This window comes from Plectropomus leopardus, chromosome 17, assembly GCF_026936395.1.
Source record: "Plectropomus leopardus strain MGB_pleo_1.0 chromosome 17, ASM2693639v1, whole genome shotgun sequence".
NCBI lineage: Eukaryota > Metazoa > Chordata > Actinopteri > Perciformes > Serranidae > Plectropomus > Plectropomus leopardus.
In genome coordinates this window covers 7,523,468-7,549,795 of record NC_142192.1, presented here as the reverse complement: position 1 = coordinate 7,549,795, position 26,328 = coordinate 7,523,468, and the positions used below count along the sequence as shown (strand labels likewise).

The following is a 26,328-nucleotide window of genomic DNA, read 5'->3' as shown; positions in this document are numbered from 1 at the left end:
CAACTTATGCATAATTTAAGGAGGAAAACAGGCCAGGTTATTACCAGCAGAAACAAAGACACTGGGGACTTTGCGTGTGATGCAATGACATGATTTCAGCTCTGGTATTTATTGTACTGGCTTTTTTCATCATCGTCACCGGAGATATATTAAAATTGCTGGTGTACAACAGAATCTCATTATCACATTCAGGCAAGCTCCAAACAAATTAGAATGTGATTCCTTTTTCATCTCGGTACAAACTAATTTTCATACTATAAACAAGAGAAATTGTAATCTTAGGGAAATAAATTGACTTTGTACACTCCTATTCAGAGGGGGTAAAACGTGGGTGATGAGCCACAAAGTGATTCACAGAAGAGACAAACTGCTTTTCACAATCAATTGGGGAGGGAAGCCAGCTGCTATTGTTGAATAAAATAAAAAATAAAACCTATGCTGATCAACTGAAACATCCCGAAGAGAGCAAGTTCAGACTTACCCACACCTCCTCGACTTTGACTGAGGTTCCTAGTTATTCTCCTCTGAGAAGTGCATCCATATATCATTGACGTGTCTCTATTTCAGCTGCTTCAAGGTAATTTCATTCCCAGCAGAAACTGTTCACTGCTATTTTATCAAACGAAGGAAAGTTGGGTAATACAAAGAGAATTTTGTTCCTCTAAATTATGACTTCTCCCTTCCAGTACAAAGAAACAACAAGTCATTGTTTGTCTGACAATCGACAGTGTTTTCATTGTGTTCAAGTCTCAAGGAATTCAAAGCACTTGTGAGAGAGTCAGACATTCATAAGGGGTCTCTCCAGATCCAAAGTGGATATCAATCAATCGGTCAGTCAGTCAGTCAGTCGTTTTTTTTTATATTAGCACCAAATCACCAACATTTTTTAAAATATAGATTAGATGGAGACCATGCCTTTTAAATTATTCAACAAATTTAAGTAAATGCCAACCAAGAACAAGCATGCAATGTGCAACAGGTGCAAATAAATACTTACTTTTACGAGGTAGAAACCTTAAACAGAACTAGATTTTCTGGTTGGCGGCCATCTGCTTCTACCTGTTGGGTTGAATGATAGAGAGAAAGTTTACCTGAGCAACAACCTGACATGATGTTTATATTTTATTTCTCGTGCACATCTCACTTTTTGTTTTATTTATTTATTTTGTTACATCTATAAACGATAGGAATACTACGCACACACATGCACACACACATGAACGCGCGCGCGCGCACACACACACACACACACACACACACAGACAAAACAAAATGTTCTTGCTCTTTTTTATTTATGCATCTATTTTTTTTATCAATGGATTGCTGTTGATTTGAATATCATTATTTCGTTTATTTGTATCATCATTTAGTTGTATCTGAGGCAATATTTTTTTTTACAAACATTCATGCCAATAAAGAAAATTGAATTGAATTGAAAGAGGTGGAGAGAGAGGAGTTGTTGGGGGAGACACAGCAACAACAATTACATTACCAACTGGAGTAATAATAGAGATGATTGTAATAAAATACTATTAATTGCAGCAATAGTAGCAGTAATAATAATAGAAATATGACTAATGACAATAGCAGTAGCAGTGGATATAATGCAATAATTACAATAGTAGCAATTATAGCAGTAATTACAATAGAAGTAGGATGAAAAATACACAGTAATAAACAGTGGCAGCGGATGCAACCAGGATCCAGGGGCCACCACGATCCAAGACACCTGTGAGTCGAGAGAGCAGGAGGAGTCCAGGGAAGATCAATCAATCAGTTAATACATCAATAGATCTGTCAGTCAGTCCGTAATGTAGGTGGTTTCAGATAAACAGGGATTATCGCTCTGCTGGAAAAAATTGAAAAGAGTTATTTTAAGACAGTGTTTTTATCCTACTTGGACCTTTGTCAGGTCAAATACAGAATGCAAATATGTTTAAAACATTCCTTTAAAATTCGTTTAAAAAGGAACCTATGTGTCTTGCACCTATGCGATGCGAGTATGATTACTTTCCTCCAACTTACAATTTAACAATGTTTGATTATTTAGATTCAGACTCCTATCATACTTTCTGGTTCTCCACATGAACGTATGACCTGCGGCTGCCTTTAAAAAAACATGTACACATGATCTGAAGTGCACGCTGTGTGAGGTACACACATTCTCAACGCACATGACTTTTATAAAATCAGTTTTATGTGGCAAAAAGCCACATTCATGCTTTTTGTGCATCTTTTATGCATATGGCTTTTGGTGACCTGTGACCCCTAAAACAGGGAAACAGTGGCCCAAATAAAAATAATACGTAAACTCATCACATAAAAACATTTAAATATAGTTTATAAATACATCTTTGACATTTTACATAACACTGTGTAGCCAGAAAAATGACACAATCAGTAAAATTTGAAAGCAAACTAAAGAAACTGTGTCTTACTCTAAGGTTATGTTTTATCACTTCGTATTTAATCTCCTTTCACCTGCAGCTATCTTTGTTAAACTGTGTGAACGTCTGCTCTGAAGTATGCATGAGGTGCACACTTCCTCACGGCACATTATTCTTTTACAAACACCAGCTTAAGGGTGAGAGGAGTATGCATGTTATTTTTGTTGAGTATGAATTGCTTATAAGCTTCATTTGGCTCCTGATGTCTGTTTAAAGTGTAATGATGTAAGGTGGCAAAGTTCCACACTACATGCTCGTGGTGAACTTTTTCACATCTGTGATAACAGAGTGGACTCCATAAGGGAGGACCACAAGATTTGGTGGGGGAAAAAAAGCCAGTTGGTAAAGATAAAACAGTTATATAAGTAATCAAAAGTATCTGATTTGATGTATTCCAGTTAACTGTATCAGTAAGTGTATCTTAAGCTTTAAGCCCTTCAATATACATCATCCCAGCTCCTACACAGTGGATGTTTTGGCCTTGGTTGTGGCGTCTTCTAACGTAACCTGTCCCTATCATAATAATGTAGTCATCTACTCTTGTGCTAGGTTGTGATTGTAGGTGATGTGCAGGGCATGCTATCATGTGCAGCATGCTTAAGTCTGTAGTTTTTATTAGAATATACAAACATATTGTTCAATCCATTTCTTGCAATTTGTCTGATGTTTTTGGCCTTCAGAATCAGAAGTCTTCAGAAGTAGTAGCTCTTTCTTAGATCCCGATGAACATTACTGTACAATGTGTAAAGAAATGCAAAGTGTGAAGAGCCAGCAATGCCAAGAAAGGATGTAAAGGTTTACAGAATTCATGGTTTGGTTTGATAGGACACGGTAGTGTCACAGTGCGGCACGTTTTTAATACAGCAAAAAAGAAGAAATGCTTGAGAAATTTCCTCAATTTTAAATGTTTTTAAAATTCTCTAATTTTATGCTTTTTAGATCCATTTATCTATTAAAATTAACATAAAGTATGATCACTTTTTAAGTTTGAATAATGATAGAGCTATGTATACCTGAGCAGGCTGTTCTCACTAACAGGTTTGTATGCTGTCCTAAGAAAACGGAAATCATCAAAATTCTTGCACAGCCCAAGTACTTTGAAAGGCCGTGATTATGGGAACAATGTACTTACGGGAGTTAAAAAATGAAGTGGTCCCGAGCAGTAATGAGGCTGGTTGGAAGTGGATTGGTCACAAAAGCACTAGACTCTCCCCCAGAACTTTCCTGTGGACATGCGTGTTCACAGCGGTGGTAACTATGAGTCATGCTAAGATACGTCCTTATCACATTTCTTTTCTTAAATCTGTAAATAAGCAAATCATACTTTCATACCTTTCTGAAATTTCAGCGGAGTATACAGTATATGACAGTGTAAGTGTGCAGCACTGAATACACAGTAGAAACTCACAAAGTGTTAAAAAAATAATATTCCCAAATCTATTTTGCTTTTTAAAAAAAAAGAGAAATGCAACTGTGAACCTTTTGAATTCAACTTTCTCTCAGTCATTGAGGACTGACGAGGCCTTGTTACGTCAGTAACTCATCATAAAACACACTTCATTCAAACAAAATGAAACTCAAACCTTCGGGGTAACTCTTGCTAGTAGTCTAATTAAGTCCACTGTTCCAACAATAGCAAGCTCCGGTGATTCACAGAGAAAGTTCTGTTTGTCCTTTAACTTCTCTCTTCACCATTAGGTGTTGTAGTCCCTTTCAGCTCAGCTGCCTGTTCCACCCACAGACTGTATGTAAAGATGGACAACACACCCCCACTTATCCCCGCTATGTTTAAGTAAGGTTAAAATGTCCAAGAGCCGGATTCTGTGTAGTAGCAATATCCGGGGTTGGGGAGTTCCTGCAAAAACACCCATCCAACCAATCGCCAGCAGCCCCTTTGAATGCAAGTGCACAGATTGGCTTTCACAGCTGTCAGTCAAGGTGGAAAATCCCCTTTTTGTATAATTTAACAACTCACCAAAACTTATCATAAAAACAAACACTTGAACAAATATCAGAGTGATGAGAACTACCTTCAGTGTCAGAAACCCTCTTCGGGAAAAATGCATTTGCTGTGTGTTGTGAATTTTTAGTTTTGCCTATGTCCCTTTCACTTACATGGAAGGGCTTTATGACCTACACTGCAGTCAGTCACCAGGGAGCAATTGAGATTGAAAAGTTACACTTTGGGGGAGCTGTCATGTTGTCCATCTTTATATACAGTCAATGGTTCCACCAGTAGAAACCAGAGACTGAGCGCTGGTGGTGCATGCTGTGTACAACATACAGTGAGTTGATCCACAGAGGAGTGCCTGTATTTATGACTGTAGGAAGAAACATACCTTCAGGATTACTAAACTGTGGTATACTCCGATCCCCTGATACTTCACAAGCCTAGTGTCAATGTCAGTTATGTCTTAATGACAACAGGACTGGGAATCATAGATCCGATGTTATGCTGTTTTCAGTTAAACATGGCAACATCGTCAAATACCAGTAAAAACATTGGCTAAATATATAGCAGCAAGGCTGCAAGGATAAAGCTTGAACTAAAAGACAGTCCAACAGTAATGGATTTGGTAACAGATATAATGAGGTAGTTTGGATTTCAAGCATGTGGTTACTATGACAATAAATTATTTTGTGTTGTTCTTGTCTGCCCTAAAAGTATCTACACATTAGCATACATTATTGCCAACAAGACAAAGATGATTAAGTGAATGCCAGATGGCATATTACGGCACCTAAAAAAGCCCCAGTTAACATGTTATGTTTAATTGAAGGGTGTCAGCGTGGAAATCCATTTCTGGGTTGTTTCACGTCTGTCTGTTTTGTTAGATGAAGTTGTTTCAAGTCGAATCCCACAGGCTGCACATGGTTAACTGCATCATTAGTATGTACTGTAGGCTACTGGAGTTGTTGTTCCGAACTGAATAAGTTGTCTTCTGTCAGCATGAATAGAAAAAGAAAGTACTGAAGACCTTTTCTGTTACTGCAATTTTCATGACAAAAACAGAACACTGCCAATCATTCTTAGACAAGTCATAATTAGGTGTAGGCAATACATTGCCGAGTAGAAACATTAGAAAAACTGTATTTTTTTCTGTAAAAAGCAATCAATTTTCAAAGATTGAAATGACACACACAGCTCCCAGGTAACAATTTCAAACATTCTTCTTCTTCTTTTTCTCCTTTGAGACACAAACCTTCATCTTCGTCCACTCTCATCTATGTGAATTGATTCCTGTCACATGGTATGAGTTATCTGGTGATTTGAAGGTCACAGAATTTCAGACAGATTCTTGCATGTCTCTTTTCCCTCATATTTTTTCCCCCAGCTGCTGTGGGCGATATTGATTTGTCCCAAGTCAATTAATCATGACAAGAATGTTGCGCTCAGGAAATGTGTTTCTAAATGTGACCTCACTGACGGAAGGGAGAGAGAAGAAACTGAAAACACCAACATGGGTTTAAAGGCTGTGTATGCCTCAGGGGTGTAATAAAATGTATCTTAAATTATTGTGTGGCAATACAAACTGTTCGATTTTAAAATGCTGAGGCAGATTCAAACCTCAGCTGAAATCCCGATAGGATCAAAACCAGTAGTCTGTGTAAAAAATCTGCATGTCAAATTCTCCCGATGAAACTTCTTTTTAAGGCTAGACTCATATTTGAGTTGAATAATTGAAAGAAGAACATGGTTTGTATTCCTGTGCTTGCTCATATTTGTCCATTCGCTGAAATATGAAAATATGAATAATATAATTACACTTGCAGCACACAATTAGATGGATGAGCTGGAATAGATGGTGTGTTGTGTGACCAGTCATCCAGTGGGCATTTTATTTCATCCTACGCACATGTATCAAACATTAATTATACTCCTGCTTTGCTTACTGAATGTGAGTGAGGGAAAAACAATGTTCTAAGAAGCAACTCCTGATTTTCGACTTTTTGGTTGAAACACCTCATCCATTCAGACAGGACGTTACTGGCGGATTTGTTTATTCATCATTGTTTTTTCACTCATATTTCAGCAAGCTTTGCCTCGTGTTAATATGCTATGTGTCACCACCTCTGCTAACAATATTTGCGATCACAACCTCACCCAAGAAAACACATGAATTGTTTGCGTGTCACATGTTTTGCTTGTTTTTATGCCTCTGTGTCGGCGATAACTGTGGCCAGGTCGTCCATGTATATGTACGTCTGTCTGTTCCGTTCTAGTGAACTGGATGTCTCAAGAATGCCTTGAGGGAATCTCTTCAAATCTGGTACAAATGTTCACTTAGACTTAACAATGAAATTATTAAATTTTGGTGGTCAAAGGTCAAGGTCACTGGCACTTTTCAGCTGTCTCATTTTTTATGAACACCATATCTTGAGACCACCTTGAGGGTATTTCTGTCAATTTGACACAAATACTCATTTGGACTTAACAATGAACTAACTAGAATTTGTTGGTCGAAGGTCAAGGTCCCAGTGACCTCATAAAAATGTTTTTGGCCATAACAAGATATATATAATATACTAAAGTTTCACGCAAATATATAATTGGATATACTGAAGCAAACATTTCATATTCAAAAGGTCAAAAGTCAACTGTGACATAATAATGTTCTGCAAAAACACTTCTCTGCATATTAGTTAATGTCATAACTCAGAAACAGAAGGTAAGAAATTTAGTCAGATACTGAACTGATGATGCTAATTGTGAGTGTGTGCTGATTGCGTAGATCCTCTGTGCTGCCAAGGGGAAAATGTGCGTGAAGCATCTGTGTTTTCACAGACATGGATGTAAACTGCAGAAGCATATAACAGCATGCATGTAATTCTAGTTTTAAGACCTGAATTCTAAAGAGGATAGATGTATCGTGGTTGAAATGTAACATGCAGGCAGATATTGAAGCTGTGAAGTGTTTACACTGTTATCAAAGTTGCTCAAAATTTCTGCTCTATTTAAATTGGCAGAGTGACCCTACAATATTTTTTTATCAAAGAGTCCCAGGAAGTAACAAGCTGTGTAGAGTACAATTGTAAAAATCATATTTACAACTCATTTAGAAAAAGTGGCAACCTCCAAGGCTGAAAATGAAGTCAATGCATAAGTGTGAAAAACTGTAGTTCCTAGAACGGCCACTTGGAGGCTTGGCTCAAAAAATTCAACCCCCACATGCTCTCAAGTTAAAATGCCCAACTTTACAGCAGAAAAAAAATGTTTACAGCCTGACAGTTTTGTTCTCTTTAGCTAATTTCAACACTAATGACTGAATAAACACAGGGCTAAGTATTTTTTTATTGCTCACCTATTTACATTTTATTACGCATTTTGAAAGGCGAGGCCACTTCTTCTCATAGAGTCCTCCTCCACAACTTCACACTCTTGTATATATGGTCACTTCTGGCTCTAAAAAGAACAAGGTAGCATGACCAAAATCCCGAACTTAGGGCTTTAAAATGGCAGTCCACATACCAATGGGTGACATCAGGGTAGCTTTGTCTGTTATTTTTACACGCTGTGATTTAGATAAACAAAGGGGTTGCACTGAAAAAATTAAAGCTCCATGTATACAGATATTATAAATACAAAAACTACTACCCCCCCTTCCTTTTAAAACTTTTTCTGTCCACAAGACCTTTGTTTTACAAAATATCTCTGTTTACACTAAAATGCAAAAATGCCCCCAAACACTTGCTGGCATTAGCTGCGTTTAGCAGTATAGATTGTCACAGAGTTAAAAAAGTCTTCAGGCTAATTTTTTTTCAAAAATACTACTCTCATCACCATTGATTCCCGTTCGATAGAGGAACAAAGGAACTTACTCAAACATATGAGTGATGCTCTGGACAAGCCAATATTTTCCTTCCAATCCTTATCAACAATACACCCACTCGCCATCGGCTGGTTCGACCAGGTCTGATCCAAAACCTAATTTTTGGAGGACTTTAAACCACTGATTCTGAGGTGGAGCAAAAACATTTTCCGCAACAGATTCCTCCACTGGTCCGTGAAGTGGTGCAACAGTACTAAGTTATCAGTAGACCAAACAGTGCTATGAGAATGTTAGGATCCTGGTAGTTGGCCACTGTTGTTGTTGCTTCCTGCCTATGTTAAACAAAGCAACAGTGGGCATGCACCAGTTACATCACCATTTTGAAATTATTCCGCTTTATATTTCCTTATTTTTATTTTTGACAAATAAAAAATCTCCATTTTTTTTTTTTTCCAAATTCCACTTGCATGTGGACAAGAGGCCAAAACGAAGAGGAATATTTTGTCCTAGTCTCCAACTTGCCAAGACTGAATGAATATGACTGATATGGTTAAATCTCTAAACTTTTATAATGACATGAGTAATGACTGAATCAGTCATGTAATAGTCAATACCTGATTTTTCTTAATAAGTCAGTATCAGCCCTGATAATGATACAGAATCTTCTTTATTTGTAGAGCCAGATGGCATTTACCCAGCTATACCTACCAAGCCTGCATGTTGCAATGCATTTACAATAATGGCAAATGGAGATAACGAGGACCCTTATTAGTGCCAGGTGTAAATGCAAAGGCCTGTGATCCGCATCATTATCCAGACACACAGCTATCCAGGTTAACATTGCATGTTAACACCAGGTGTAAATGGAGACTATGAGTCCCTTTAGTGCAATCGTGTTTGCATTTGAAAAATCATGAAGATTAGGCAAATTAGACTGACATGGAAATTAAAAAACAGTATGCCTTTTTTCACAGTAGGAATCTTCTGAGAGTCATTTTTAAGCTTTTAGTACGTGTTGATTGTGTTTTTGCCATGTAGAATTTCTGATGCTGCTCTATTATTATTAGCTGTGAGAAGAGGTTTGGTTTGTTTTCACCTTGTGAGTGTTTGTGTCATTATAGCAAAGTGTGGTGCTGGAGACATGTATTGAAGTGGGAACTACCACAGTGGCAGTTTTAAGTGTTTTGCCAGGTGTTAAATTGTTTGTCTGCTTGCAAACAGATTTTGTCACCGAGATGATACTGCAACAGTGCAAGATGCAGTCACGAAATTTTATAGAAACTCCTATAATATCAAAGTCCTCTAAAGGCTGTGGTCTGAGCAAGGGGGCTGGAAGTAGCAGGGGAGTAAGTAAGGACAGTGTTTCTGAAGCCAGTCTCAAGCAGCCATTCAAAGAGCTGCAGTTTTTGGCACTTGGTTATGGCTTCATTTTTCAGCCCAGAGGTTACAGCTTGATTGCGACCAGAGTGATCCCACTGGTCTCTACTTATACTTTCTTCTGTCTGGGAAATGGGGATTTAACAGTTACTGTTTGATAGTGGCACTTTGAAAAACTGTCAGTAAATACTGTCCAGTAATACTTGTCCAATAATAACATTGGCCTATTTGTTAATGCGCTGCTGCAAACCCAGTGATTTATGCAAACAAAAAGTGCAAAATGTTGCTTATTAGATTTGTGGTTTTCAGTGTGAAACATGGTGAAAATGATTTCAGTGTGTCTATCACTGTTATTATTATTATTTTTACATTTTCAGCACATTTCAGGAACACTTCGATAATACTAACAACCACAAAATTTTGGTCACTGCAATTGTGATATGAAATTTTCGTGTTGTTTAATCTAAACACCATTTCAATGATTTCTTAAATTTGAAAAACTAATAATAATTGTCAGGAATTTTACCGTAGTTCATCATGAAACTGGTTACCATTTCATCTAGGGGTTGGTGAAAAAACAAGCACAGTATTATAATATTTTGCATGGAAATATTGTGTCGATACACAGACGTTATGTATCAATATTTTATTTGATTATTTGTTAATACTGCAAATACAAATTAAATGTTTGGCATCTTACTAGAATAATAAAATAAATTCCTTTACAGTCCATCAAATACAATTTGCTGCAATGAAAAGTAAGATGATCAGACTGAAAACTTTAATTATTAGATAAAAACTGATGTTGACAAAGTTTTTCCTTAATTTGCAGTTGAAAAAGGTAACAAAGCACATTATATTGCAAAGCTGGTTACTGCAATTATAAGAATATTCAATGTTAAATAAACTGAAAAAAAACTGTCTGAGTTGCTATACATTTTTAACTTGACTGAATTTGAGAAAAAAAGTTGAATCATTAAAAATAAAATACTGCAACTATTCATCTCAAATCCAGTCAACTTAAATTTTTTAGGCAGCCCTGATACTATCAAACAATTAAAGTTAAAATAATTAGTTAGACAGTTAGTTTATTTTGTTGCAAAACATTTAAAATTGTAATATATTGTATCTTAAATTATAAGCTATGTGATGTGATAATTTAATGGGGGGGTTGAGTCTGTTTGGGTTCATGGAATACAGGACAGTGATCTATTATACTTTGTATGTGTGTGTATGTGTCTTTGTTTGTATGTCTTTGTCTGTGCTTACCTTTAGTTGCAAGTCTTTGCAGAATATTATTATTCTGAAGAGCTGTGTGTTTAAACCATCAGTCATACATTCATGGTGATTGTGTCTTTGCATTCAGTACACTCGAGCTGATGAATATTTACCCGATTCTTGTCAGAAATGCAGTCAGACTTGAAGAAGAAGCAAACTAGTCCTTGATAGTCGTGCAGAATGATTTCTCCACACCATCCTATTATGGTGGAGAATGCAGACCAGCTGGCAGCTCCTGTGCATCAATCATGGACCATGAATTAAATAATAAACCAAGGTGTTTCTGATCAGTCTTCGTCAGGGTTTGTCAGGAACTCATTTCTCCATCAGACGCTGTGTGCAGTGCAGCCTTGGCAGATTGTTTTGTACAGTCTGTGTATTAGCTCGAATGCGCCAACAAGCTATGTGAGCTGTCGCACTAAAAAAATCATAGATTTAAACATTCTTGCACTTTTGGCCAAGAAGGTTGAGCTGCACTTCAAAGCCGGCGTTAGATACCAAAAGCTAATTGGGAACATATAGGCAGCCACATGCCAAGGATGTCCAAAAGTCTGTTTTTTATCCAACCACAGGCGGTTATTTTTTTCTTCTTTTTCCCTTCACCTGAAGTTGAAGGTGTGATAATTAGTAAAGATTTTTACTGAGATAACCTCAGATGTATCGGCATACTGGTGCTGGTGTGTTTTCGCATTTCACTTGGTTGAAAGCACAGGGTGTCCTTTTCCCCATGCAATCCTGCACAGTTGTTTACACTTTGCTTTGTGAATGTGGAGAACTTTGTGGAGGAAGCTCTGTTTTGCAATGCACTCAAAGGTAGAACCGAGGGAAAAAAACATGTATTGGATTTTAGATGAGAAACGAGAATTGAATGTAATTGAGTGGTTTCAGTGTGTGGGTGTACAGTATGCTCTGCTGCCATGACCAGCAAACATAGCAGACTGACAGAAGTTATCAGACAGGAAGTTCTGCATAGTTGCTATGTTACGCAAGGAGGGACTGGTGGCAAAACAAATTGATGATGAATTTGATCAAAAGGATGTTGTGACAAACTTTTTAAATTCCGATTTGTCCCTGACTTGTTGACTTGTGCTTCAAAAGCTTGCTTCTACACTGTTGTGTTTGGGCATTTAGGCCTGCTCAGACTGAACACTGAGCAAAATTTAGAGGCATCATGACAGCATGATAAGAAATTGCTGTGGGTGGAACAAATTAAAGAAAGGTTGTGTCCATGGTAATATATTAAATATTATTTAAATAAATGTCTCAACCCCCTGATTTATTATGCATTTTGATAAATGTATGAAGACGGAAACAGAAGGAAGGAATTACTGATGAAAATAACAGAAAGAAGTGAAGCGAGAGGTCATCACAGTGCACTGTCACTGCACCTGCCTTCTGGCGACCAGTTCACAAAAGTTCTAAGCAGCTTACATGGAAAATACAAATATAAATGTTAAGACTTTTGTCAATATGGACATGGTTCATATCGTTAGATCAGTTAGACTCTCCATAGTTCAATCGTTCAGTTTATTTTACAGAAACCATGAGCACTAACCCCAATTCCAAGAAAAGTATTTATCAGTTGGGTTAAGACTGGATTGATAGAAAGGTAAGGAAAGGTAAGAAAGAGCATTAACAGCAAGTACAGAAAAAGCAACTGTAACTGTAGTCTGGAAATAATGATTGTGGTGCTTGTGTTTCTTTAAGCTTGTTTTGGACTCTATATCCCCAGACTGTGAAACACATAACAAATAATTAATAACACATTGAAATTATATCACTAAAAACTTATTTTAATGTTTTTTCTTGTATTGAATACCTTATCTTGTAAGCCCTATTACTTTTACTTTTTGGGAAAGTTTTATATTTCGTGGTGTTTTGTAATCTTGTGGAGCTGACAGTCCCATGGGAGGATGCAACAGAAGTGGCCTCTGAGGGGAAAAAGCTTAGATATATAGAGTTAGCAGCAGAGGCACAGGTGCAAGAAATAAGGAAACTATAATCCACAGAGTAGAGGTTGGCTGTAGGGGTTTTGTAGGCAGATAAGTTTCGTCCCTGTTAACTGAACTGGGTATAAGAAGACAGTGCCTAAAGCTGACAGTGAAAAACATGGCAGACACTCCATTCAGTGAATGGCTGTGGGTTAAAAAAAAGGTAAGTGACTTAGGGAAAGGTAAAAAGAGCAGATCTTATCATCTTAACTCATGATGTTAAAGACATAATTGTAGGATGAGGTGAGAGCTATCCTTGGAGTTTTGTTTGGTAGACTTAGCAGCATGGCTATATGTGAAGCTAATGGATGAATACTGGCCTTCCATAGGATTTCTCATCCATCTTTTGAAAATTTTGCGCTGTGGATTGATAACTGTCATCGTACTGTAATTATTCAATAACGTACTAGCAGCCATATATTCAAAATAAGGCCAAAAACACTATATAAAATCTTTTTGATGAGGCCTCCACACTTCTTTTATTATTACAAAACATGGATTTTCCAAAGGGAACAAGAGTAGCTAACATTTAAAGGCAGTGAAGTAGTAAATCTATGAGCAGTGGCAGGTGAAATAAACAGAATGGTACTCATGTAAACGTGTCAGTGATTGACTTCAGTTTCTTGTATCAGTGTGTTACATTCAACAGGTCCTCAATGGGTTATAACAAATGTGAAATGCACATTGTCATTGAAGTTCCATATCCAGACCAGACAAATAACAAAATATGTGCTTTTAAACAGTTGAATCTTTTAAAACACAATAAGAAACACACTTTGTGAGTCTTGGAGATGGTATGCATTGTGTGTGTGTGTGTGTGTGTGTGTGTGTGTGTGTGTGTGTGTGTGTGTGTGTGTGTGTGAGATTGGCTATGACACATGGTTCGACAATCAGCGCATTCTGACTCCCAATGCATCAGATACAGCAGATTGGTCAGCGGCCTAACACTTCAGACTATGACAGCCAAGGTAGCCCTCTAGCTTCAGTTTTGGATGCTTATGGATAGGATGTGAATGTCTGTTCATTACATGCAGTCTTTTCAATATTAACTACAGTGTTCACAGGAATCGTAGGTTTCATTACCAAACTACTTTAGATCATGGTTTTGGTTAGTATGTAAGTATGTATATTTGTTTTGTACCTTTTCTTAACAATTAAAAAGACAAGACTACAGGACTTGACACTGAATTAAAGTCCTGTGTTTGTTTGACCTATTCACTATCTCTTTCTGACGTCCTATACGGACTTCTTGCTCTTACCGTGCAGACTTTCTCGCTCTTACTACTATGTCATTACTGCACATGGGTTTCCATTGGAATCAGCTGAAAGCCTGGAACATCTCGTACAGATGCCAAAGGGGTCCTCTTGCATTGAAATCAGACGCCAACAGCCACTGACTGTTGTGTTTCATGCCCCAGTAATGACAATGGGCTGGTGGTAGCTCAACTGAAGATAAAAATGATTTTGTTGCAAAATTTGCACAAATAGAATAGAATAGAATGCCTTATTGTCATTGTATATAGAGTGAACAACGAAGTTATGAGTGCTACATCTGATCAGGTGCAGTAACATAAGAGGACACGCAAATTAAAAAAAGCACTTACCAAATATTTGAACAGCAGACACACTTAGACATAGATTATTATAAATATTTGTTAGTGTGCTGTAAGTAGTGTATAGCCCGATTTAAATGTACTGTAGTGCTAACAGAGTGTCTACCCACTACTGCCAGTGTGACACACAGCCTCTTTTTAAAGAAAGACATGGCCATGGCAGCATTAAGAAAAAGAACAAAAGGTAGAATGAGCACAAGGTAACAGAGCGCTGTGACAATGCCACTGCTTCTCTGTCAGCGGTTATTGCTCACTTTGAGCACTTCATGTGTTAAGCTTACCTGAACATTCTGTTTCAACTGGAAGGTGAACATATCCATCTGTCTCACTTATGTGTTTATTTACACAGAACATGTACAGACTATTAATCATGGCCTCAGTCTGTTTTAAATTTATTGCATTAACAAGATATCACAATTTGTTCTTTTTTTCCCTCTCATTCTGGCCGTGACAGAGCATCCAGATTATTTCTTCGTATTTTTATCTCGTAGTTGCAGATATTTAGCTGTATCTAGCTGAATTATCAAGCACGCAACTCTACAGCCTAATCAATATTTTCCTAATACCATGCAAATATGCCAATTTTGCTGTTTTATCATGGTACATGATTTTACATTTCTCTTATATATTGTATCCAATGTTTATATCAAAATATTGATAAGTGCAGCTTTAATGACCCTGTCACCATCACTCAAATATAGAAAAATGACAAAACATGTTTGACATTCTCAGAAAACTGTATATTCTAATGCTTACTTCAGTGGCAGAAATTTAGGCAGCGCAGCAGCTGCAGCTACATCAGAACTTGAGCCCCATCTTTGGTCCCACTGCAGTGTTGCTGGTGCAGGCAGTGCATTTACATTATGGTAGTTTATTTACCTTAAAAGAAACTAAATTCTGTCTGTCATGGCTACTGTAACATTTCCGATTTGTGTGTATAGACGGGCTGCTGTGGCAACCTGGTACGATTTCTTTGCTAGTTTCTCAAGAATGCTTCATGCAAAATATGGTTGACAGTCATGTCCCAGAGGAAAGGAGATATAATATGAAAATATTTACAACCTGTTTTTAGCCTGGATGCCATATACTGACGATTAGTCACGCCCCCTCGGCATGTCATATGGACGCAACTTTTGGTGTCTGTATGAGATGCACTAGGTATTCAACAAACTCTAATGTAAACCCATCTGCAGCAATTTTTGATGGTTAGAGCATCGATATAGAGCATAATAGCAAGAAACTCTGTGTAGGGTTTGCAGGAGCAGCGGTGGATGGGTCAAACAAACATGGACTTCTACCCAGGAGAGTGCTGTTTGTGTCACGTTAAACCAAAAATCTTTTTTTTAAACATAAGCATTACGTATATTATATAGGTATGTGACATACTTGTTTAAAGTTGCTAACTTATTTTAACCCAAAACATGATGTCTTTTCTAGACCTAACTAAGTAGCTTTGTTGCCTAAACCTCTTACAATATTAACCATACAGCTTTAACCTTACAGCATGTTTTACCCAGGGGCAAACTGTGAGTGACATACAGATGCTAAAGGATGCCATATGTGTCAGTATGAGATGCGAAAGGGGCATGACAAAGTGTTGGTGTTTGATGACCTGGGCATGAGAATGGGTTGGTATTTTCATAGCCAAGTGCTTTTTGGTTTATTTGTTTTGTTTTGTGTAGTTCTAATGTCATTGTATGCACCTGCCCCACTGCTTTGCACACTTTCTGGACCAAAATATTTGTAAAGCACCATCTTCATAATTCACTTCAAAGCATTAAAAACTGTGATGGTTTGGTTTGAACCAAGATCTCAACTTTATTGTTCTCAGAGCCTGTTCCCTCACACAGGGTGTCACAAGGATTTAAGGAAATCCTTATATAAAAAGAGAAAAAAAATCTATTGAGCCCGCACAAAAAAAAGCACTAAGCTGACCTTGTGTTAGCTTTGCTGATATCCATTTGATTTCTTCCATTAAATGACCAATCCCAGTGTCATGGTCTCTGTAAATATCTTGATTCAACTCTCAATACAAAATATAAGAAAGGAAAATGCTCAAACATGCTTACAAAAAACCCCTGCACAAGTGCAAAGTGTTTTTGTTCACAAATTGTGCTCCAATTAACAACCTGAGCTGCTGAAAAAGAACGTATTTATACGGTGCGTGTAAGGGTCAAAAATGAATCCCCTCATACCTGCTCAGGCTGGCTAACCAAAAGGTCAACCTGATGAATCAGAGCACCACTGCCAGACACGGAGAGCAAGAAGAAATCCCCAGAAACATTGAGAGCTGTGATCACCTTTTCATTTACCTTCATTACAGGAAAATAAGACACTGCAGATCCATGAGTAGATGAGGGATTAGCGTTTATATGATCAAAGGGCTGTGATGGTCGAGACCTTGAACACTGGGCGTTCTTTAAAGGTGGAGAGTAATTTCAGTAGCTGAACAGGAGCACTCCTATGTGGTACAGATTGATTAGTATGCCTTGTCTGAGTTTTCTGAAGTGGAAATAGAGAGAGGGGGAAAATACTCCACAGCAACTGCAACACTGTAACAACAGTCATCACTGCAAGCGTGCGACCTTCTTTTGTGTTGTGTCTCCTTTTGGATTAATCTCACCTGGGACTGCATGGTTCATAAACAAACACAAAACAATTTCCTGACTAAATTACCAGCAAGAGTCGCCGAGGAGATGGTGGGGGAAGAGGGTGCCCTCAATTCATAACTTCACTCCCAGTCTGAAGTTTGAGTCGCGCTCATCTCATTTCCATGTTGTGAGTGACACGGTCAATATGAAATGGCATGTGATCGCGATGAATGAGTAGACTCACCTTGAAGTCAACAAACAGGATGAGAGGCTATATCATTTTTTCATGTTGTTGTTTAGCAAATCATATCTGAGGAGACACACAAAGTGAGCTCATGAAAAGAAAGCTGTTTTCTTAATGAGTTATCAGTTTACAGAGATGAGTTAGGGCAAGGTCCTAAATGCTATGTGATGAAATCCCAGGTAGCCTTATAAGACAGTTCATTTGATGCACCCAATATGAGCCAGCTCTGGCCCATAAATGGTTGCCAGATGTAGCTTGGTTTTGGGGTGCAGACTGGACTTGATTTGGGCGGCATATCAGTTCCAGTTTGAAGCACCTGGGCTGCTGCAGGCCCATGATTCTGGCAGGTCGTTTATCAGGATCCTGGCATGAGTCAGGTGACCAGCCCTGCCAAATTTAGGCCAGTGTTCGGCAGAGCTTTTTTGGCATGGAAGGGCTCAGGCATTTTGAAACTGACTGACAGCATTAGTGAAACTTTCTGTAGACTTTGTTTTCTCTTATTAACTATTCAGTGAATCAATACAAGCAAGAAAAAATAAGCCTCAGACAAGATTTAAAAAGCCCATACTGCCTTCAACTATCAAATACTTATTTAAAGAGCAACCAAACACTCTGTTGTGGCTCAAACACATCCCCTTCAAGAACTGGAAAAAAGACATTGATGGCCACTCACCCACCTTTATGACTATGAACACTTCCCTTACAGTCCTGTCAGATTGCTGCTCCAGTCCTTTTCTTTCTGTCCTCTTAGGTTTCTTCATGTGTTTTAGTCATTTTCAGCTTTTTCAGTGTCTAGACAGAACATATGGTACTCATCGTGAGTTCTTACAACCATATGTACTGTCATTTTAACATCTGTATTTGCTGGTAACAGCTCACTTTTTCACTCGAAAGCCCAAAGCACCCCCCCTTTACTAGTGGACATTGAGAACAGTGACAAGTCTCTGTCCCCTGAGGTTTCATCGTCACTGATAGTCCAGATGGAGGTTCAGAGCCATTTAAACTTCTCGCTTAGCATTAGCTCAGGGCCCTGACACACTAAGCCGATGGTCGGCAGTCGGTCAATGTCTGTTACCATAGTTTTTGCTGTGTCCCACACAGTTGACACTTAGCAACATCTGTTGGCTTTTTGTCAGCTTTATTTCAGCAAATTCAGTGTGCTAATTTGATGTCAGAGTTGGTGAGAGAAATCCTTCCGACTGGCAGTTTAGCTCAGTAAAGGAGAAAAGAAATGATGTGCAGGAAGCATAAACAATGAAAATCAAGAGGGGCTGAGATCTAAACAAACTTGTCATTTTTATGACCTTTTGGCAGTCCTGTATAACATTCAGGCTAGGTGGGTTGGGCTTACCTGGGCATAGAGCCGGTGTTAGTTTTAAAGGTGTACCACAGTAATTTAGAGAGACAATTTGGACTAGTGTAGGGACCAGAGCTGTTGTTGAGTGCCACAAGGGAGTTGGCCAATAGAGCACTGATGTTAAGTGGTATCAGACCATGGAGAGCAAGCTGACCGAATGACATCGTATTTGTGCTGGGGCAGAAAAGCAAAAAGTAGGCCTACAACCCTTCCCTTTAGCCTGGCAGCCAAAAACTCACTCTCTGGACATGTTTAATATTCTCAGTCACTCAGGTCATAGGATATTTGTAGTGCTATATCGTAGGCAACTGGACTTGCTTGAGTTTCTTTAAGACACTTCACCTCTCATGCAAGTTGCTTCTTCATTTCTATCAGACTAATTGGTTGACCTACAATCCTACAATAAAGCACTCTCTGGACATCCATATGTATGTGTAGCACAGCCCTGAAAGCCGTAGATGAGGTTTTAGCCTTAAACAACAGTATAAAGTGCCCTGGGTTGTGTTTTCTGTGACATTACATTTGTTGAGATAAGCTATTGAGATTGCAGAAATGATTTTTGTTTGTTTTAATGTTCTCCAGAGAATGGAAAATATCCTTTGTTCTTTCGATATCAGGTTTTGTTCTTAATTTGTTCACTAGCTAACTAGCATCTAACTCCATCCTGTCAGTCCAGTTTCCCTATTTGAATTATGAATACAGACTACTGCCACCTGCTGGTCTGGAGAGTTATTTACTCTCCCACAGGTGTAGAACATACTCGCTAGTTCATTGTTAACTGTAGTGTTTCAGTGCAACTTTTTTGTGAGAAACAGGTGACGTGAGGTGACAGTTGTTGCCACTATGGTTTGATATTAGTTTGATGTTCTCGGTCTTGCCAACAGAGGCAATCGACCTCTAGCAGAGAGGTTTTATAAGCTTCTGTCTAACTCTACACCCGTAGATTTTCTCCATTATCAAATCAGTCTTCAGCCCCAACCATTGCTAACTCAAGTGACATCACAGACTTCACCGAGCACCACTGGAGACACAAAAGGTTTCAAAGTATATAAGCACATACAATTAAATATAATAACCAGACATGGAGCGGTGTAGTTGGGCTACATGCCATGTAATGTTACATAAATATATATTTTAATATAAATAAATGTTATTAAAAAAACTTGCATATTCTTTAGTCCAGTGTATTTTCATGTGACTTAATGTATAGTTTTTGTTGGACTTCTTTTGTCTCAACACTCTATAGCCTTCATTTTACACACTTTCGTTATGCTGCTATTCACACATGCTTTTCAGTCTTTTATCTCCACATAATGTGTTCTGGTATCTAACCTAATTTCCCGACGGGGATCATTTAAGTTTCATATTATCTTTCATCTATGTCTTATCTTAATAGGTCTTGGCTTTTTCTGATTGCAATACCCAGAAATCTGTTCCCTGTAATGTCAGTCGCCTGTGCAGCATGTGTGGGAGTGTAATTCGGGCTCTCGAAGATTGGCAAATCACACTCTGGCTGACAACAAGATTTATACACCTGATGTTGATCAAAGTGTGTAAATGACAAAGGATCTATTGATGAAAATGTATAATGACAAGGCAGCAAAGGAAAAGATAAAATAAGATAAAACTCTCAGTTATTGTTAGTTTGCCTAGTCATCCTCTATATTCATTTTAGCACACTTGCAGCAAACACTTGAAGTTTTTCATGTGACAGTTTTATCTGTTTTTAGACTAATTTTGAATGTTTTGAGAGGTTTTTGGAGAGGAAAATTGAGTTAAAATCAGGAGCCTCTTTGAAGGAGACTCACTGTTAGTTCTCCTGCAGTGAAAATAGAATTGTAAATATTAAAAAATTGCCTGTTTGTTGTGTGGAGTGTGCCCTGCTTGCTATTTAGAGTGCCAGTTTATTAAAGCACCTTCCTCCAGCAGTGTCACTTTACTGATATGAGAGGAGAAGCTTTGCAGGAGCAATGTATTTAACATATCCAACATCCCACTCAAGGATGTTATTTCAGCAGCTGCATTGGCAATTTTTGCGTAAGTGAATTTTGCAGCGTCATGTGTGACGCTTCGCTGGTTGAAAGGTGGAATGAGGACTGTGGATGAAATTACGGGAGAATACTAAATATTATTTCATGTCCTCCACCCTCACCTCTGGGAGGCATTTTGGAGGAAGTGAGGAATAGAAATGAATAAGAGAAGGAACTGCCATCATAAATCGCTGCCCAGCAGCCATTCACAGAAGATTAGGTCCGCAGCTAAAGACTATAATCTGTCGATTATGATTTTGATTAAAGAAGAATCCCACCAATTTTTCATGTCAAGGTCAATTCACTTATTAAAGGGGTTGTACTATTCACCTATGAAAACCATTGTATACTGTCTTCTGTTGAAGTTAAATGCTTTTTGTCAAGCAAAGGCTACGTAAGGTATTAAGCCCAACAAGATGTCCATTATCAGGAATTTAGGGCTGAGGTGGATGCAAGAGTGTTGGACAGTTGCCTCCAAGAAGGCTAGGGATGCACGATAATATCGCCATGTCATTGGTATCAGCAGATATTGTTGAGTTCTGTTGATATCACATACCAATATTTTATTTTGTTTTTTTTATTGACATTGTTAACATGTACAAAATTGAAACCCTAATTTGAAGTATTCTTCTTATTTTGCACAATAAATACGTTAGATACACTGAAAAGCAGGCCATCATGATAAGCGTATGCATAATATGATCTTAATTCCACTACAGAAGTGACCTGATGACCACCAAAATTAGGTTGGGAAAAAAAGTGGATATATCAACATTGCCATTGGTTATCAACAGAAGGATTTGTTATATACCGGCATATAGGATATTGGCAAAAAATCCCAAATTGTGCATCCCCAGAAGGCCATTCATTTCTGATTAGGGACTCCTCAAAATGAAAAAAAAATCACATATTTTTATGCTTTATGCTTTTTATGCTGCAATAAAAATCAATAAAAATATTTTTTTCATAAGCCATAACTCAATTTCCCTGGTTACACCTAAGAGTTAACAGAATACCTAGAACATTCATTACCCTCCTGCCAATAAGGTTCTTATGCAATGGAAACATTATTAACTACTCACTTAAATAGGATGAACCTTAAATGTGACTTGGAAATGGGTGATAATTCCAGTCTGCTAAGCACATGGATGCTTTGGCTCAGCTATTAACCAGAAAGCAAATGTTATGAACAGAATCTTAATATTAATATCGGTATAAATTATATTTAGTAGTGTTCATGATAAGGTTCTAGGAATTGATTGCCGGCTGGTTGGTCCACTGTCATGGTTTAGACTGAAATAACTCAACAAGCACAGGATGAACTGACATAAAATTTAATAACCACGTTCAAGGTGCCCAGAGGATACACACTGATAACATAAGTGATCCCCTGACTTTTCTTCCAGCACCACCAGAGGGTAAAAGTTTTCACCATTTCTGAAATATCTTAAGATCTACTGGATGGAAAAGCACAACATTTACTCCAGACATCCATGGTCCCCAGAGGATGGCAATCCACTGACTTTTCATATAGTTCTGCCATGAGGTTGAAATTACTGGTTTCAATTAAATGACAGCTGATGGATGGATTGCTATTAGGTTTTGTACAGACATTTATCTTCCCCTGAGGATGAATGGTGAAAACTTGCCTGCAAGTGTTGCCACTTAGGCCACTTAGTTCAAAGCACAGTGGTGCCATAACTTCTAGCAAGAGCTAGAGCAAGAGCTTCTAGCATGGCTGCAAACTGTTACTCTTCTTAACAGAGTCAGTGTTACAAACACGTGTGTAGTTTGAAAGAGGTGAGCAATCTCCAGGCAAGACTAATCAACAAAAAGATGCATTGTGGGAATTGTAGGATCCAGTGCTGTTAGAGTTTAATCCTTGTATGGACTAAAAGTAGCTGTATATGACTTTCTGAGCAGATCAATGATTTAGAGTCTGAGCTGAGATTGCCTGCACACAGTTCTCAACATGGAGGCGCTTGAGCAAATGCATAGCAGCTAATGGTGCTAATAGCGTGAACAGCACTAACAATGGCAATTTTATTGATAGAGCTAACTTTGTGAGGGGTTGTGCTTTGATGATAGCACCATCGCCAGCAGTAACCACGAAAAAAACACACAAAACAAGAAAATTACCTCGAGAAAGTGCTAAAAATGTTTGTTTTTTTTCTGTAACACAATTTTTGATCATATCTATTAATCCCACCCAGCCAATTTTTAGATTATTTTCTTGTCACCATTAAATTATTATTATTTTTTAATGTGTTTATGTTTTTATTTCTTTGATGACTTTTAGTAATTTGATATTAAACAGAAGACCTCCTTTCCTGTTGTTGGTGAAGGAACAGAAGGTTCTTCTCCACAGTACTGTCTGTCTCTTCCTGACCGTGTCCTTCAGAGATACACATCATCAACAACAGTTGTGACTGATCTCCATGTTGACAAAACTGTATGATCAAGGTGAAATAGTACCTTGCCTTTAGAGATGAATGAGGCAGCCTTGCTAAAAAACAAACAGAACGAGGCTGCGGCAGCTTTTTCATCCGCTTTCTGAAACAAATTGCACCCAAGATGAGACATAAAACATGCCAACCCTGCATTTGTTAATTCTCGCCCTTGACTTGACAAACTGAACTGCCTACATGTCATATGTGCAATGAGGCAAAGCGAGCAGCTTCATTTTTGTAGCCAAGTCCTCAGTCAGTAGTTATCAGCAGGGACAGCAGCTGGAGCTCTTCATTCAAATGCAGCTTTGAATTTATTTTTAAAGACTAATTCAAGGGAGCCTTATACATTATAGCAGCTCCGGCTCTGATGGTGACATTTGAAGAAATGACTTAGGTGCCTCCGAGAGATGAGATCATGACTGGTGTGAACAGTTTGCTAGGATTCTTCCTGTCATTATTCATGGACTTTTATCATGGTCCAGACTCCAAAGGAAATAGCTTTCCAGGAAAAGATGCCTGTGCATGACAAGTATGTACCTGCGTGTGTACTGTACATGAATCAATGGAGCCATTTAGTCATGACATTAACTGATCCTGTAGCCAGCATCGACCATGGCAGCAGATGAATGCCGCCACTTTTTTCTACGGCTTTCAGCACATTGTCTTTGTGTTGGAAACCTGATAACAGCAGCAGGGCCGGTGAAGAATCTCTCTGCGTCACTGTGGTGACCCCGTCACAAAGTGTCTCTGCAATTTCGGGCTGTGCTCTGATTGTCAAACCCGCCCAAATGGGATTTGCAAATCTTTCGTACATGAGATTCAAAAGAGAAAGAGATGCGAGAGAAATTTGTGTTTTGAACCATGTTTGCAAAATAATTATCTTCAGCCTGTGATGTGGGTAATTATGCAGGTAGGACGACATTATTCAAATGAAAAGCAGTTTAGCAAAATAGTTTTGTTTATCTGTTTTTTGTGTGTGTGGTACACTCCAGCAAGGAGGAGTAAAACCAACCAAAGAAGAGAAACAGCCACAGTGTGTGTTAAATAAGTACACTTGAGAATAATATGCTTTAAATGAGTTTGAGGAAAAGACACTGCAGTCTCTTGGTGTGAGGTGAAAAGCAAGTTATATTAACAGCATCTTATATATTGCGCCTTAGTCAGTTTTTAGTAACATTTTTATAAAAAGATCTAGTTCTTTAGTCATTTAATGAGCAATTCTTACTTTAACTTAGAACCATGAGTTTTGTCTGCATAGCCTAAGGAATTCAAAGGGGCAATTCACCACATAATGAACATGCATAATTTTATTCTTACCTGTAGTGCTATTTATCAGTCTATATCATTTTGGTGTGAGCTGCAGTGTTGGAGATATTGGCCGTGTCTGCCTTCTGTTCAATATAATGGAACTAAATGGCACTAGGCCTGTGGTGCTGGAAGCACCAAAAAAATAAATTCAAAAACTCAACGGCAATGCCTCTTTCCAGAAATCATTACCTATTTATTCAAGATAATTCAAAAACCAAATTTACCTGAAAGATAAATGTTATCGGATATGATGCATATTAAGATCGTTTTTTACTCACTTTACTTTACTTCACTTACAATATACAGCAATTAAAATATGTTGCATTATTATTAATAAACTATGCAACATTATATAACAATATTAAAAAATAAATAAAATAAAATAAAACTTTGTTTAAGGCGAACTTTAGGTAAATGTAGGTACACTGCGCTGATAATAGGCCTATCTCTCCTGACTACAGGACTTTAACTTCACTACTTGCTGTTTGCTATTAATAGATTTAGCCTACTAATGAGAGGGTGAAAATAAAGCAAAGCAGTATGGATGGGGCCCCAGGTTTCCAAACCACTAAATTAGCCCCTGCAGAGCAGCTGGAAAAAAGGGAGGCATGCAGTATCCTTGTATTTAAGAACAGGCCTAATTCCATCTGACTAAAACTGAAACTAAAACAAAGTAGTTTGTAGAAGTCCAAAGAAGTCACTTTCCACCGCTGAATATTTGACTGTTAATTCAGACATGTTGGTGCTGTGAGGAAAAGCTACTCTGCGTTTGCCTCTCTCACTGTACTGTGCGGTGTAATCCATAATCACATCAGCAATCACACTTGTTTGTTTAGGAAGTGTGATGTTCAACATGTGAAAACTGTCAGTTACTGGAGTCTTAAAGTCAGCGTGTGAGAGTTGGCAGCCCTGAGTTAACTTACACACTGTCTTGATCCCCTGCTTCCATGAATTGAATTAAAAATGCAGGTGCAACAGAAGCTGGTGTTTGCAGCCAGACAGCCACATCTGTCTGATACACAGAGAATCATCCCACACCAATCAGAGCACAGAGATGAAATGCTGTGGAAGCACACAAGACTTGGTTGTCAAATACTCAGCTGTATTCTAGAGTCAATGTTGTTCACTAAATTACAACATTGTTCAACTCTATTGCTGTCGCAGTGTTTTCGCGTGAGATTTGCCTTGGTGTTGTGAAAACATGAAACTCGAGGCAGATGCGTGAGAGTTGGCAACCCTGCCCTATTTGAAACTGCTCACAACCAAGTCTGTGGATTATCTTCAGAAACTGGGTCATGATTTCGGGAAAAAGACATTACTGTTGAGTTTTTCAAATGTTTATTTTCTTTATTTTTTTTTTAGCACTTTGAGCACCACAAGCCGAGTATCATCTAGATCCATTATATTGCAAAGAAGGCAGACATCTCTGCAGCCGATATTCCAACACTCAGCAACTCAAACCAAAACAGTCTGGATTAATAAACAGCACTACAGGTAAGAAAAAAAAATGCAGTTTTGATTTTGTTCTGAACTGTCTCTTTAAATGTGCTGAATGATAGATAAAGTGCTGCTGCTGCCAAAACCCTCCCTTTAAGTTATAATCCTTAAAGCTACTATAATTAATATTTTAATGGAGCTTTACAAGTTACTTTTAGTTCAGTGTGTAGCTGTCCGGCCTACAAGTTTACTGTGTTCGTTCACTCCCATGGCTCTGATAACGCAGCTGTTTGTCGGTGAATAACCTCTAAAAACCCCTTTGAACACTACCTCAGCACCAAACAGGAGACAGACACAGTTTGTGACTAGCTGGTAAACACAGCGGAGAATTGTGCAGCTAAAGATAAAACAGTCTCAGGAGAGTGAATGATCTT

General features: G+C 38.1%; 1 long non-coding RNA gene across 2 annotated transcripts in view; it reads left to right on the top strand.

Moving 5' to 3' along the window:
- The window catches only part of LOC148186598 (uncharacterized), a 251,276-nt gene that overhangs the window by 108,589 nt on the left and 116,359 nt on the right, over positions 1 to 26,328 (top strand). The window contains exon 4 of one of the 2 annotated variants that reach the window (XR_015779533.1): positions 25,820 to 25,951. The exons of the other annotated variant lie outside the window; for it this stretch is intronic. This is a non-coding gene — a long non-coding RNA (uncharacterized LOC148186598). The remainder of the gene's footprint in view (positions 1 to 25,819; positions 25,952 to 26,328) is intronic. 2 annotated transcript variants of the gene reach the window in all.